The sequence below is a fragment of the Phymastichus coffea genome, unplaced genomic scaffold, assembly GCF_024137745.1.
Source record: "Phymastichus coffea isolate CEN01 unplaced genomic scaffold, Cenicafe_Pcof_1.1 PCOF00024, whole genome shotgun sequence".
Taxonomy (NCBI): domain Eukaryota; kingdom Metazoa; phylum Arthropoda; class Insecta; order Hymenoptera; family Eulophidae; genus Phymastichus; species Phymastichus coffea.
In genome coordinates, this window is record NW_026706835.1 from 4,085,558 (window position 1) to 4,099,890 (window position 14,333).

At 31.9% G+C, this 14,333-nt stretch overlaps 1 protein-coding gene across 1 annotated transcript in view; it reads left to right on the forward strand.

Moving 5' to 3' along the window:
- Positions 1 to 433: 433 nt before the first annotated feature.
- Positions 434 to 14,333, forward strand: part of LOC131675531 (ankyrin repeat and KH domain-containing protein 1-like) — a gene marked incomplete at its 3' end in the record, with an annotated part of 299,369 nt that continues 285,469 nt past the window's right edge. Inside the window, exon 1 of the mRNA XM_058954545.1 lies at positions 434 to 687. The remainder of the gene's footprint in view (positions 688 to 14,333) is intronic.

Here is a 14,333-nt window from a genome sequence, read left to right on the forward strand (position 1 = left end):
ATCGAAAGAGAAAATTATGAGCATTCGATTAGTACCTGAAAACCTTTAGTAGCTATATTTCTTGCAGATATCAAATAATGAAATAGTGGCGTAGCAAGTTAATTTTATTTAATTTTTTAAAGAGGGGAAGGAACAAGTATAATATATTCTTAACGAGAGGAGAACAAGGAGAGAAAATATTTGCTAATGATTTTTTTGAAGAGCATTGAAAATTTTCGAGGCTGGTATTTTTATGTTTTTTACTTCACTTGCCAACTCAACGGAACTTTTTACATTGTCTCTATATTGTTCGGTCTGAATTGGCTTCACTCTTTTTACATACTCTCTAGCGGTCGGTAGGCTACTGTCAAAAAATAAGTCTAAGAATTGAGAACTGAGAACATACAAACGACCATTTATTTGAGTTTAATTTTATCGTTTCTAATTAATTTAACGTGTTTATGACTTTCGCACCTGATAATTTAGTTTGGTGTATCTTAAATAAAACATTTGTTAGTGAAATTTTTTAAATGTAAAATAGAAGTCTATTAATGAATATTTATAGATAAGTCAACGAGTTTAAAATCAGTGTTTTTGATGCATAGAATTTAACGTACTATTAATGCACAACAACTTATAAGATTATAATAATTAAAGAATAATGTATCTAGTTGAATATTATGTACTTTGAACCATTTAGACTTTCAGGTATTGTAAGTTGCTAAAATTGCCTTTGATTTCATTAAGAATTAATAATGTAGTAATATTTTAAAATGAATCATATTCTTTGGAATTATAGTAGATTTGTAATATTTCTTTTCCCCTTTTGAATGAAGTATTTGAAAAGTTACTGAATTAAATGCACAGCTACAAAATACTAATATTTGTAATTTGATAATTATTTATTATTTTGAAATTATAATTTTTTTAATGAAATTTTACTTTCTAAAAAGATTTATTGTTAAGACAAATTTAGATTAATCTTGTTTTTTAATCAAGAATCACTTATTGAATCATTTATTGAACAATTAATAATTTCCTTCAATTATTAAGTTTCCTTTGTATATTTATACAGTATATGTATGTATATGTCCACAATGAAATTTTATAAATATAATTATTCGATATGTTGCAACTGATGGAAAGTTAATTTGTATGATTAAACTTGGAGAGTTTTTAATTAATTATATATTTTGTATTTCAGTAGTTATTGACTCTTATTGTGTGGTGTCTGTCACTAATATAATTTATTGAGTAATTCAATATTTTCATTCTTATATGTAAGTGTATGTGTGCGTATATACATATATGTATATATTAAAAAATACTTTATATGAAAAAAAATTTTCTCATGATAGATATTATTATTATAAACATGGTTGTTGATACTAGATTAATCAGTAGATAGTTAATAATTTATATATATTTTCCACTTCTTATTTTATAAATATCATTAAATTCATATAAATAAATAATATTTTTGAAATAATTATAACAAATTTTTTCAAAAATTAATTAAACTATATATATGATAAGATATTTTATATCTATAAAAGTATAAATCTATTTTTCTTGACTAGCCTAAGATGCAAGTATTTTTTTTAAATTTATTATATATTGCATATGTATTCTTACATTCAATTAGGTAAAATTGAGAATGTATATTTGAAAGATGATGAAATTTCTCAGATATATTTAAAAAATTCAATCAGCTGAGTGAAATCATACATTATTCCAGTTAAGATGTATGATTTGGTTTTGATGGATGTTTTTTTCAAATTCAAATGTAATATCAGATATTATCTCTCAGCTATATATTTTTCTAGTATTATATTTATTTATTTATTTGTTAACTAGAGTACAAAATATATTACGAAATTGGTAATAATATAAAAGTACATTACAATATAATATTACGATCCAGGAGAGGAAGTTAATTTCCTGTTTGTTGATCTGAGATACAAACTAAGACTTAAACTACTAATCTAATAGTTAAGTATAAATTGAAGTTACAAGATAATTATTAACATTTTATGACTTGCTTATACAAAATAGTTTTCATTAATATATCAAGCAAGCCATTAATATAGTATACTTTGTTGATACATCTTTACCAAAATCTTGTCAGCATATGTCTGGCTATAGCATGCTATATTATAAAAATTTATTTTAATACTATTCAGATAAATTTGTATATAAACCATGAATTGTAGTTGAAAAAACATATTTACATATATTTTGTTTTAGGTAATTAAGATTTAATTACACAAAATTCTTATTCTAGTTTATTTATTTTCAGTCTTCCAAATGTATCTACAGTATATGTTTAGTAAAAATTTGTTTATTGCTTCAAACTTATTAATGTCATTCAAGCTATTGGCTTTCAGTTTAGAAAACAAATAGGTACTATGTAAGAAACGTTTGAATTGAAAGTTAAATGACAATGAAGGCATTCACAATTAGGTTTTTATATTTTGCAAGGTTAGGTAGCTTGAGTTTTTTTTAATAATCAATGGAAATTATGAAAATATGATAATTTTCTATTAGAAAACATTTTACATTATTAACAAATTTTTAAAAAGAGATATTTCCTTTTACTTTTAAAATTTTTCAAGCCAAACATACAGGGAGATTTGTTGAGAGATTAAGAAAGCCCTATTATAGAATTAAGTGAAAGTTAACAGTGGCATCCTTTGCTGCCAGTGGTGAAATATTTGTCCTATAAATAGAGGAAAAAACAAGCAATTCAACAACTAGGGGGGCAAGCATTGAAAGGGAACGTTTAGGGCTGAGAAAAAAAGAGATATTAAGTGCTAAAAAACTTATAAAAAATGATGACTTATGTAAAACCTCATTACAATTTCTTTTAATTGAAAGTAATTAAAAAAATGTAAAACAATGAAATTTATAAATGTCATTACATTTATTGTTTTATTTCTCTTTTTCATGTATATAACAAATATAGATTTCATTTCTATTTTATGAAGAAAATTTAATTTTCCATTTCTTATATATTGTTTTTGGGATTATTTATTAAGTTCCACTTTCAATGTCATGATTATTTAGAAAAACAGTTGTATACAATACAATCCTACTTATAGTGTAAGTGATCTCAGTATCCAACCATGACCTAATATCTAACTACTTTTATTTTAACTTTATTCAAATAGGTATCTCTGTAAACAATTATAAACATAATTATTAAATCATAATCTGTTAGGCCTCAATAGTGCACTAAACCTAGTCCAATATTAGGAGAAAATATTGAATTTCTTTAATTTAATGATGTTACCTGACGATTTCGGAGTGATCGTAAATTAACGCTGTTTCCTATAATTTTGCTTAATAACCGCTGTCGCAAAAGATGTGTATTTCTTTATTATAATTTGTTAGTTACTAAATCAAGCAAACGAAAGTTCTACATTTATGTTTATGCAATTAGATATTTATTTTTATGAAATTAAAATTTATTTTTCGCATAATCGGTAAGTAGAACATCGCATTCGTAAAAACCAGTTACTGACTGGTTGGTCGGTAACTGGAAACTTTCAACAGATTCAAATGTTCTATAAAGAGACCAGTTGTACATTCAAGCAATGTATTTACGTTATTGTACACATGGTTGTACTGGACCCGATATGTACTTAACTTTGATATCAGTAAACGCGTGTAGTATGTCTGAAAATAATAGTTTATGTGAAAGATAACAAATATTTTGATATCGATATTAAAAAACTAGATGTTAAATCTGGAACGTTTAAGCGTACTGCTTCGAGACTGTTTAATATGTACCCAAAACTACAGTAATTGATATTGTTCGTGCAAAATTTTCAATTAACTTAAAGGCCCAAAGCCTGTTCTAGGTAAGGAAGATAAAGATAAACTATATCATTAGATCATGAATTTTGCAAATTGCGGTATTCTTGTGAAAAAGTATAGGCTCCTATTGACTATAAAAAAAATAGTTAAAGATAAATAAAAATAATGATTTATAGTTTATTTTAAAGTTGGCATCTTGACAATCAACCCTTTATCCTCTAATAATTTGACATCATCTCAGAATTCACGATCAACAATGATGATCGCCCTTTTTCATCATTCCAAAAACACTATTTAAATTAGCTAATAACTTCGCTATCTCCGCATCATTTTTTGTTGCCTCATAGCATTTCTGATTTCAAACAGTTGATCGTATTCAAGTTCTAACTTGCCAAAGTGTGTTTCTAAGCATTCTTTTAGTTACACAGCAGTGGTTACCTGGTGTCTTTTTACTACTTGCTGTGCTCTTCCTGTTAATTTTGATGTACAAACTTTTCTAATTAGCGCAAAAATTGCTGGATCAGAGTCTAATTGTCTACTTGTTCTTGTAATTTGACCCGTAAATGCAGATACGTAGGTCGATCCGTCGTACTCCCTTATCTCAGTCAACAATTCACGAATAAATTGATGGTCTTCCCGTCGGAGCGTTGCTGTGTAAACATGTAGTCGCGCGGACGTATCTCGTCCTATAGAAATATTATTTGGAGGCAAAGGTGGGGCAATCGCTAAGTTTTCCACCCGTCTTTGCGCTGCCAGCGTTATTACCTCATCCTTCTGTATATTTTTCATAAGCTCATTGAGTTGTTTCGATAAATTGTCAATTTGCGCCGGCTGTTGTTCATTTATTTCACGCTGTGCGAAAAGTTCTTTCCATAGCTGTGTTTCCTTATCTAGTTCAGTGATATCTTCGCTTGAGCGTATTTTCTTCCTGAACTTATTAAAAGTATCTATCTTTGAGGGTCGTAAGTAAATATTTGATTGTCGTTGATTTTCGTGTATGTGGTCAGTTACGTCTATTAGAGATTCTGATCCGGAAGTTTTGTCAGAGTCTATACTCTCGTTATCGACACTTCGATAATTACAAAAAGTATCGCGACCTAACATATAAGTCTAACGTACTTTCAAGCGCGTGTGTAGTGATGTGGATGTACATGTGTAAAAACTTATTAATTACGACTGCTTCTATTATTGAAAGGTAAATAACCTCACTGATACTACAGACAAAATAGGTCCAACTTTCTTTGTAATATCTTAATCTGTTCACGGTGTTCTTTGTTTTTGAATTACGAGGATGTTTTTCTCATTCTTTTGGTTTTCTTTTTCTATTTTTTATTAAGAGTGGTTCGAGCCAGCATGTTTTTTGTCAATCCTTGTTGCCAAAGGTGAAGAGAGAGTGACGTCATTGTTTTGAAAACATTATACTATATCTAAATGTTTTTATCGTCATCCCCCTTCTGACATTATATTTCATGAACAAGTCGAATCCTGCAGTTGGTTAACTCACAACACGATTGCTTGTGATACTTGTTTGTTTATTGAAACAAGTCTCAACCAACCATTGACATCACACAATCCCTCAAGATGCTAGAAATAGTCGAATGGGGGCGACATTTTTCGGGCCAATTTCGCCTTCTTCCAATGAGACTGAAGGGAGGATCAGAGAGCGCTCTTATGCCTCAGCCCTCTGTATAAAAGTAGGTGCATCGTCGTCAAATTCTTAATTCTCACTCTAATAGTGGCTTAGAGTAGACAGATCTCTCCAGGCCATCCAGTCAAGGCATCACCCAGACTCGGCTCCACCGGGAGTCCATTATTAGGCATTCATCGAGAGGACTGAGCGACACATCGTCTAGGGTTTTCTTCGGGGAAGAAGAAATTCGAAGAGATTGTTCCTGGCCTATTCATGTAACTTCTACCAACTTCGCTGCTACTCTACCTTCAATTATTTTAATTTTAACCGTGACTTAATCCCTTTAGTATTTTTCTAAGGGAAAGGCGTGTTTGTGAACACAATCATAGATTCCAGTTTACAAAATATAACGCAGTGTAATAAGTTATTTATTTTTTGAACTTATTAAGATTTATTTATTTGTTTGCGTACCTTGAGTCCTTTGGACCTCCCTGTTGGGTTGTAAAAACGGTAGCACTTAATATATATCCGTAAGCACGATGTGTGCTGAAGTTGAGCTGCTTCTCTGGGAACTCTGAAACTTCTGAATCAGCAATGATTTATGCGTGTAGGCTGATGAACAATATCGGCTGCTTCTCTGAGAACTGTTGTACTAATCAATATCAGCCGAGAATGTGCGTTTGGAGTGTCCTCTTCTCTGAGAACTAAATGATAATTTGGAGTCGAGCGATCTCTATGCTGCCTTTTGACTAAACGATCTGATTATACCACTGGTAGTCTTTTCTAACAGTTTTTTTGATTTACCCGTGCTGCCATCGAAATGTTATCTGTTATATTGATGACGTTATATTTATTAATAAATTTTGCTTGTTACGATAGCGATGGTCGAGAGTTAGGAGCGCATGCGGGTACTTATAGGAATTTAGGCGTCAAGGACAGCAGTTATGTACTGATGATCTTACTATGAAATGACTAAGCTCCAGAGAGTTATCTTTACAGGGCGAGATCGTGTACGAGACTGCCTACGCTTGTCCCTCTCGGTGGCTAACAAAGTGTCTAGAAATTATTTATTTCTATTTATTTATTTATTTATTTATTTAACTTAACTAAAAATTTATTATTGAAAATTTGTTTGAGTCTTTTGATCATAATTAAATATAAAAAAAATAAAGAATATGAAAAATAACAAAATTGCTAGCGTGAAATATGAAAAAAAAAATTGTTCCAGATCTTAGTTTTCACTTTATTTTTGTATTCTTTACCAAAAACAAAACAACTTTTGTCTTTAAAGTTTTTTTATTTAATGCATAGTAATCGAGATATGAGCTGATGAAAAAAAAATGATTTTTTAAATAAAAACAGTTATATCTCTGTATAAAAAATCAGAAATGAGTTCTATGGCTCTTATTTTAAAGAGGATCATTCCACTATTAATTTTGCTTGGATTTTTAATGATCCGCTGATTTGCGTAAAATAAATAAATTTTTTATGTTCATTTTTTAGGCATCAAAAACTTAATGCTAGTACAAACAATATTATCTTCACGTTACTTTAAGCTTTTGCTATTACTTTTAAAATGGCGTCAAGTTTTTTATTCTACGATTCTTTTTCGCTGAGATATAAAACTTTAAAATTTAGCAAATTTCGCCTCAGGGTGGGCAAAAGTATGTACAGGGTACTATATTTTTATTTTACCTGAATATTTTTCGTCATTGAGATGTTGAGTAATAAAGACGTGTTTAAATTCTAAGTTGGTTTCTCCGCGATTAGTGTGACGTCTGTAATCCCTCTCCCTTTGTAATAAAGGTTGAAATGGAGAGTGATATTTGCTACAAGTTACATTCAGTAACAAAAATTAAAGTAAAAGTATGTATAATTTATGAGAATGTTTATTACAAGTTCGACGTGAAAAAAAGGTAAAGGAATAGTGACTATAAGTGAAACTTGATTATATGTAGTAATCATTATACTTTTAATATTAACGAAATATAAATCCGTTAAACTAAGTATTGAGGCTAAGCTAATGATTATTCAGGTAAAATTGTATGACAAGAATGAAGCTTAACAAGATATACTACACAATGTTACTCAATATGTTGCCAAATAAACAGTCGATAAGAACAATTTAACTATTACTAAGATGAAGATGATTATACGGTTCTAAAGGCTAAGTTCTTTTTCTCAGACAACTAAATAGTGAGTTGCAAAAAAAAACATACATTGTTAAGAGAGCTGTTAGAGAAATTCAAACAAGAAGAAAAGCTGGTGTATAACACTTTTCTTAAACTGAGAGGAATTTAGTGCAGCCAGTGCTTTCAAGGTGTAGCTAATAAGCCAAACACCCAATACCTTTGCTACGCTCACAGAAAAAACAGTAAGTGCTCCTTCGTAGATATTGGCGACTTCCAAAATAAGCGATTGGCAAGCCATACCCATTCGTGCAGCGGCGAGGCCGTATATGAGAGCACATAGTGAACTGACGATCTTTGTTCAGATCAGCGTACCTTCCGAACTGAGCGGACGCATGCATTATATGTATTTAACTATTATATGCATATATAATAGCTGCCGCGCATTATTCCCATTTTTAGTCTATCATTTAGTATACATATAGTATTGTTAAGCGTTATTATATAGAGTAACCATTCGTTGTATTCTAATTGTGCATTGCTTTACGTGTGTACATTTATGCATATTGTACATGCGTACATGAATTGCTCAAGTATTGGGTCCTATTGAAATCTGAAAAATAAATGACTTCTTTAAGATATTCAAGCAATTTGAAGAGTTCAATGCAGAATTTTCGAGTAAGTCTTTTATTCTAACCTTCATCAGCTATAATATACTTATCAATTAAGAAAAGAAATCAAATTCACAATATTTACTTTAGATAATACTGCAGAATGTGAATTTTATTCATTAGAATTTTCAAAAATATGAGAGTTATTATTGTGTAATTGAAATATTTATAGTGAATTTATAAAAAAATTAACTGAAGAAAAACATTTAAATAATACTCATACATCTAATAATGTTCATGAAATATGGAATTTGCCGTCAAAGAGGTGATTAACAATTCCATTACATGTAGTGATTATTCTCTTGAAGAACTTGACAATAAAAATGGTGTAACAATAATGAATGTTTTATTAAGTGTATGAGGTCTGTCCCAAAAGTATCTGACCTACGTTCATATCTTTGCGCGGAGAGACTCAGGCGAGCTCTGGTGGGTACAAACGTCACCAGCAACACCTAACCTTCTCATTAGTAGCCGGAGATACCAATGAAATGCCTTAGCTCCCGCGCAACATAAATTTGTTGACAACGACTATTTTGCTTTCGTCGCAATTCGTTTATCGCTAAAAATGGCAGAATGAACCGAATAGCGAATTTGCCTAAAATTTTACTTCAATCTCGGTAAAAGTTTGGATATGATCCTGAAACAAAACAATAATCACGAACATGCTCTTACAGGCCAGACAATCAACAAGCAGCACTACGTTGAAGTTCTGAAAAGATTGCGAGATGCAATCAGGAGAAAACGACCGCAACTTATTTGGGGAACCGGTGACTGGCTTCTTCATCACGACAATGCTTCAGTGCACGCATCAAACCAAATATTGTGCAGCAGTATTTATTGAAATAGTGTTGCGTAGCTCTGCCAGCCTCTATATAGTCCTGATGTAGCTCCCAGCGACTTTAGTCTGTTTCCTTGATTGAAAATGACGCTTAAGGGACATCAATTCGACGATAAAGAGACTAATGCGACGAATGCACTAACGTCGATTCCGAAGTCTGACTTTCAAGAGTGTTTTAATTAGTGGAAACATCGATATGAGCGTCTTATTTAATGAAATGGAAACTAATTTGAAGAATGTCACCCATCCTCTCTGGATGACAAAGATTAAATCAAGTGTCGAGAAATCGAGGTAGGTGGAATACTTTTGGAAAGACATTGTACATAAAGATACAGGTTTCTGTTTGACACATTAAAATTAAAAATCCCATTATTTTTCTATTGGTAACCAAATTTTCTATAGATAACATTGAGTTTCATAAAAAATTTTAAATGCTTCATGATGATATTGAAGTTTCAATTATACTAGGGCAATATAAGTTCAAAAAATTCTTCTAGAAAGAAAGTTAAAAATTACTATTATGAGATTAGTCATTATTGAGGATACAGCAACTTAAACGTAAGTTAGTTATGTAATTTGTGTTAATATTTACTTCTATTATATATCCTCAATAAAATATTTTGTTAGATGAAAGTTAAAAAATGTACGATAAAGCAATAAATGTATATATATAGGAATAAGTAATCTGGTTGTTGAAACTGAAGGTTAGGTAAATAGGAAATTTTACTATTGTTAAATAAATAGATGATTTCACGTAAAAATAACAATATTTTATTATGATTGATACATATTTTTTAAGTTTTACGTACACTCATTGCTAACTGTTTAAATTCTATTCATTATGTTTTAATTATGCCTGATATAACCAGTAGTTTCAATATATCCAATTAATCTTAGATAATTATACTCTCTGCTTCAAATATTCTTTAGAAATAATTGATTAATTTACTAACTTTTTATAGCATAAATCAAGGTAGATTTAAGGAGCTTAAAATAGCATTGAGAAAGCTTTTTCCAAAGATTGACGATTTGGGACTCTCGTTTACGGAGAGTAAAAAAAAATTAATTGGAAATACGATAGATTCTTCAGGATATTTATATTGGTTTTAAAAACGATATCATAGCGATCTAGTACGAAGTAATATCTGCACTGGAAAAACTAAAAGTACATCTGGAATTATCAATAATAATACAGATAACCTAAATATATATATAAATATTTAAAAAGATATTATAATAAACTTCAATAAAACATTGAAAATCTATATGATTATTGCATACATTTTCTTTCAGTTGATGTACCATTTAATGAATTTGATGTAGCATGCATATATCAACAAGATAATCGAGAAATATTTTCTATAACAGAAATTATCGAGGTTTGGGACAATTCCTTTGAACATCGATTAAGTTAATTAGTTGATAAATAAAAAAATTACAATACACTATGAGATATACATACTTAAAAACATACGCTTGCTTATGGAAAAGCTCTTATGGATTATTTTTAGTAAGTAATAATTTTTTCGTGTTTAAATTATTAAATTTTATTTAACCCTTTACAATTTCTCACCATTAGCTCCTCGCAGACTGTCAGAAGATTATTAAGAGCCTTTTTGAAAGTGAGAAGCTGTCAAAAGACAGTTTTCTGAACCTTTTCAGTATTTTTTGATAGATGCGCTTCTACATAAAGATTCCTTTTGCATTTCCGTGATTTACTGTAAGCGTTTAGCGCTGTCTTTTTGAACTCTTCGTACGTGTTCCATATTGGACGTAGATAACGGTACCATAGCAAAGCCGGTACTCTAAAGAGCGTTGATAAAGAGTCCAGTAATTCATTTTCAGCTTTGTGAGCCAGACATCAGTTCTCTTTGACCCGTTTTAGAAATTCTTCTATACTCTCATTCCCGCTTCACCCGTGAACTGAATTTTCCATTCACGTATAGTTTTGCCAAGATGTTTGCTCATAAAGCTGGGGTGAAAAGTTTCGGTTGGTTGTGAAGTAGGCTCAATTTGAGTTGGTTACTCTGGGCCGACATAGAAGAAACTAAATTTTGCCTTTGCACGTTTGGCAACGAAAATATTGTATGCGGTTGATTCGTTCAGCCTCTTCTTCTCCAGACTAAGTTAACAGGCGTCTGAATCTTGCGAATGGCGCAACGGAAGAATTTGTCACATGACAACTTTTCACATGTCATGTTCAGAGTTGTTACTTACCATAACTGTAGGTTGAGGATTCAGCGCGTGTGAGTCACTATATGGCACTACTACTCCCGATGTCAGTGGTGGTCTCGTTGTTGAATGGAACAGCGGCGTTAGGATTTAATCTACTACGTGCTGTTGTCCTTTTCAAGTTAAAATCGTTTGAGAAGTCATCGATGAAACTGTACGTATCCTGAAACTGTATAGTCTTTGCTATTCGCGCCGTATTGGTGCGGCTGAATGCTTCTGCAGATTATTTTTGCGTTGTTGTAATCACGCTTTAAATTTGCTTCCGTAAATCTCCGTTGTCTTTATGTAAATTTATGTTTGCTCTTGACAACTATTCATTCTGCTCGGTCATAACTTGTATACAATCCTACATTTCTTTAAGCCTTTGTTCTAATTTCTCCTCTGCGTGAACTGTTCGTCTAAGTTCTATTGCCGCAGGACATGGTAAGAACAGTCATTTGCCATTTGATTACGTGCACTTTCGAATTTGATTACACAACTTTCGAAAAAAATTTTTTATTGCTTATTATTGTAATTATTTTGAAATTTTAAGGTATTATAAGTATTTTGAAAAAATCCGGCTTCGATATCTTTATTAGTTTTTTAGATTAAAGCTAAAGTGCTTTTCGACCGTGAATCCGCTGGAGCGCTACCGCAGCCTTACGCCGAGGCGTCTTCTTTTGATTAAGGCTACACTTTTCGATATGTCGGGCCCTTGAATTTTATGATTGATTTATATAGCAAAAATCCTCAGGAACACGCAGGAGCAAAAATTTTTTAAAAAAATATATACTTTTTGAGATTTTAGCAATTGTTTAAACAAAAAGTTAATAACTTTCGAAAAAAAATTTTTATTGTTTATTGTTGTAATTATTTCGAAATTTTAAAGAATTATAAATATTTTCAAAAAAATCTGACTTCGATATCTTTATTAGTTTTTAAAATATAGCCGTTTGAAAATTTTTTATCATTTTTCTTTAATTGTTAATAACTTTTGATATAATTAATGTATTAACATCAAAATTTGGGAAAAATCTCACTTTCACGTGTACAACGATTGTGCTAAATTAAAAAAAAATCCGTAACCTAAGGGTTATACGTCAATCGAAATAGCTAAGAATAATCCAACTATCGAAATGGTACATATATCAAAGTTGTTCAATGGCATACACGAGTTCATTCGTACACAGACTCAACCGGCGGAAAATCACAAGTTCGAATGCAATTGCGAAAATCGCTACATAGGCTAGAGTTCCTTGTTCTGTAGTTGGAATTGTCCACGAGCCCTGGCTGTGATTCTTGTTCTCTTTATTTCGGACAATCTCACTAGTTACAATCTTGAATCAACGCTTTAAAAATTCGTTTTTTTATAAATCGATCTTCGATACTTCTGTTCAGATCTAGAACTCGTTCATTAGTGAGCTGCGTGACGCGGAAGGACCTTTTTTCTCTCCTTATCCTCGCTAGCCTACTGCTGATCCGTCAGCTAACTATTCGGTCTATCGTTGTCTCTCTTACTCGTGAGTGTATGCTTGTCCCAGCGTATCTGCGTCTCTCTCTCTCTCCCTCTGACTTATTTACTCGTTGCTCCGCGGCGATGGAGTAGTTCCTCGCGCTGTAAGCAACCTCCGATGCATAATAAATGTACATACGAGGTGTGTTCAAAAAGTAAGGTGACTTTATATTTTTAGGAAAAAATATTTATTTATTTATCAATATTTATATTGTCCCCTTCAAAGTAATCCCCCTCAGATACAATACACTTATGTGAACGGTTTTTCCAATCCTCAAAGCACTTCTCATAAGCACTTTTCGGTATAGCCTTGAGCTCTTCCAGTGATGCAGTCTTTATCTCTTCAATCGTTGCAAATCTCCGTCCTTTCATAGGTCTCTTAAGTTTTGGGAACAAGAAAAAGTCATATGGGGCCCAATCCGGTGAATATGGTGGCTGAGGCATGATTGTGGTGTTGTTTTTGGCCAAAAAATCTCTCACAAGCAAAGATAAGTGAGCAGGGCATTATCGTGATGCAAAAGCCATGAATTATTTTTCCACAATTCTGGGCGTTTTCTTCGTATTGCTTCTCGCAAACGGCGCATAACTTCAAGATAATACTGTTTATTGACCATACGTCCATATGGTAAGAACTCCTGATGCACCACGCCATGGTAATCGAAGAAAACAGTGAGCAAAACTTTGACATTTGATCGAACTTGGCGTGCTTTTTTCGGTCTTGGCTTATCTGGGCTCTTCCATTGGGACGATTGGACTTTGGCTTTGATATCATAACCATATACCCATGATTCGTCACCAGTTATGACCCTTTTGAGTAAATCTGGGTCGTCGTTGACGACATTCAACAGTTCTTGAGCGATGCTCATGCGACGGTTCTTTTGGTCAAAATTTAGCAATTTCGGAACAAATTTCGCTGACACACGTCTCATGCCCAAAACGTTAGAAAAATTTCATGGCACGAGCCAAGCGATATACCAACGTCCTCAGCTACTTCTCTGTTAGTGATTCGACGATTTTTCAGAACAATTTTCTTCACTGCTTGAACGTTTTCATCAGTTGTTGACGTACTTGGGCGTCCAGAGCGAGGCTCGTCATTGGCATCTTCCCGGCCATCTTGGAAGAGTTTGTACCACTTGTAAACATTTTTTTTACTCAGAACAGTTTCACCGTATGCCACCGTCAACATTTCAAGTGTTTCGGAGCACTTTATTTTATTTTTTACACAAAATTTGATGCAAATCCTTTGATCCATATTTTTCGATAACAAGAGATCGCCGAGCATGCAAAACACTTATTACCTTTACGCTTCTCACAACCAAACCAAAAATGCTATACACTTGAAACTTGGTACAGATGTTCGGGAAGAGTGTACCAACATAACAAAACAAAAAAATCAATAATCGAAAGTACGTTGCCTGTGAAATTTGAAAAATCACCTTTTTGAACACACCTCGTATAAGTACAAAATATTGAAAAGAGAGAGAGAGAGGCATATAACGAAGTTTTCACTCGTTATAATTTTTATAATATAGCAGTTCACAAA